Source organism: Cervus elaphus, chromosome 15 (genome assembly GCF_910594005.1).
Source record: "Cervus elaphus chromosome 15, mCerEla1.1, whole genome shotgun sequence".
Taxonomy (NCBI): Eukaryota; Metazoa; Chordata; class Mammalia; order Artiodactyla; family Cervidae; genus Cervus; species Cervus elaphus.
The window spans coordinates 46,815,294-46,817,929 of record NC_057829.1 but is presented as its reverse complement, the minus strand read 5'-3'; the positions used below and the strand labels follow the sequence as shown (position 1 = coordinate 46,817,929).

The window sequence follows — 2,636 nt, the reverse complement described above, 5'->3', positions numbered from 1 at the left end:
GTTTCTCTTACCTTGGATGTGGAGTATCTCTTTATGGCTTCTCCAGCAAAGCACAGCCACTGCTCTTTTTCTTGGACGAGGGGTATCTCCTCACGGCTGTCCCTCCTGACCCTGAACGTGGAGTAGCTCCTCTCAGCCCTCCTGCGCCCACGCAGCCGCCGCTCCTTGGATGGCATATGAGTATATGAGTATACTTACATGCAAATATATTCAAGCTATCAACTAACTTGGAATGGTCTCTAGGGATGTATGCTTCTCTTAAATCCTACGTACATATATAAAAATGCTTTTTAAGCATATATGTCTATATAAATATCTTTATTGTCTTATCAAATTTTCATATGTTCCTCACAGTCATGTCATCTACAACTAAACATAAATTTGATTGTTGTTTCCCAAGTTTATATATTCCTGCTATTGCATTAACTAGAGCCTTCTTTTGCTTCTTGGCCTTTTGGCTAAGATCAAGTGTAGCTAGGGCCTTCTAAACAATTTTATAAATTTTATTGAAATATAGTTGATTTACATGTTGTTTAATTTCTGCTTGCTTACAGCAAAGTGACTCAATTAACAAAAATACCTTGTTTTTCATTTTTACTTCCATTATGGTTCATTACAGGATATCAAATATAGTTCCCTATACTATACAGTAGGACCTTGTTTTTTATCCATCATATATATAATAGCTTGCATCTGCTAGAGCCGAATCCCCTCCCTCACCCTCACTTGGCAACCATAAGTCTTTTCTCTATATCTGTGAGTGTGTTTTATGTCCATTTGTGTTGTATTTTATATTGCACATGGAAGTGGTGTAATATGGTACTTGTCTTTTTAAAAATAACTTACTTCACTTAGTATGATGATAATCTCCATCCATGTTGCTGCAAATGGCATTATTTCATTATTTTTAATGGCTGAATAATATTCCATTGTTTATATATACCACATCTTCTTTATCTGTCGATGGACATTTAGGTTGTTTACATGCATTGATTATTGAAAATACTGCTGATGTGTAAGCAATTTTATCATCTAAATCTTCCTTCTACTTCAAAGTAGTAGTAAATCATAATTAAATGGAACTTGTTTAGAATTTTCTATGGAAAGTCTTATCACAATTCAATAAATATGTTTATTCTTTTGAAAGTTGTTATTTAGATTCTTTTAATTTTAAGAATGGTTATTTGGAATCACTTAATATTACTTTATAAAGTTATATGATGAGATGCAAAGTTGATGCATTTTGATATGACAATTTTCCCCTCACTCTTTACATTACTCCATGATATTTCCTTTATTTAAGCAAGATGTAGATTGTTCTATGATTACCTTATCAAAAAAAAGGAGGACACAGCAAAATATGGATATCAACCAAGTCAGTGCTATGCTATTGACTTTCAAAAGCTCAAGCTTTGAGGGATTCAGGACATAAACAATAGATTTGGAAATAAAGTAGATGAAGAGGCAAACTATCTCATTTCCAGATCAAATAAAAATTCTTTGGAAAAAAGGAAATCATAAACTTGGGAGGAAAACACAAAATTGTCTCTATATTCTGACTTGACCCCATCCTTGGGTCAGTTTGTATATGATGAGGTTAAAGGGCAGCAGGACATTCCAGAGCAGAGAAGATCTATGTCTTCCGTGGGAAAGCAACTCTCTGCCTTTTTTGAGGGAAAGCGATTGCACAGGCTATGGGCAGTAGTTTAGTGTAGTAGGCAGCCTCTGAGATGGCACCCAGATATCTGAAGCATTGAGTGTCAGGCCCTGTGCTATCCTATCACCTTAAGTGTGGGCTGGACCTAGAAATTTTCTTTTATTAAATAAAATATGGCATTCCTGAGACTATGGCTTTCATCTTCCCAGCTTTTTTCTTTTTGGTGAACTCACTTTAGAGGAAAAAATTTGCCATGTTATGAGTGGTCCTATGGAGGAACCCAGAAGATAAGAAACCAGTTCCTTCACTCCAGTCAACAGTGAGTGAAGACTTTAGTACTGCCAATAGTCATGTGGGATGGTTTAAGATATCTGCAGCCTTAGACGTTATCTTGCTTGCAGCCTTGTGAGAGGCTCTGAACCAGAGAAAGAGCTAAGCCTGGATTCCTGATCCAGTCTGATATGATAATATGTGTCTGTGGTTTTAACCCACTAAATTTCAATAAGTTTTTTTTTCACAAAGCAATAGAAAATTCATATAGATATCATCATGTGAAGCATTTCTACAGATAGATTTCAAATTGGTTGTCACCTCAATGCAGATATATTAAAATGTTATCTTTTTTATCTGTGACTAGTACAGTCTTTAAAAGCTATGTGAAGTTTAATTTAGACCCAGAAGGATATAAAAGCAATAGAAGCAACCAAATATTTCTGTACTTTTGACAGTGGTATGATATTTACTGTCATACCAGTAAGAGAAAGCTGACACTGTAGAGGTTTGCAGAAGGTAAAAAGGGATGAGTTACCTGTCAGTTAATTTGATTAAAGATTGAGTACAAAGTGTTAAAATGCATATCTCAAAGGATCCAGTGTGTTCAGATAGCAAAGACTAGCTAGTACTCCTATTCCACAGACACTTTAGACACATAAAGTTCTCAAATATCCCACCCTTCATCTCTAGGAAATTGTTGAGAATT

The 2,636-nt window shown here is 35.2% G+C and overlaps 1 pseudogene; it reads left to right on the top strand.

Annotated features, from left to right (window-relative positions):
• The first annotated feature begins 438 nt into the window (after positions 1-438).
• Positions 439-568, top strand: LOC122709658 (annotated as a pseudogene).
• The last annotated feature ends 2,068 nt before the right edge of the window (positions 569-2,636 follow it).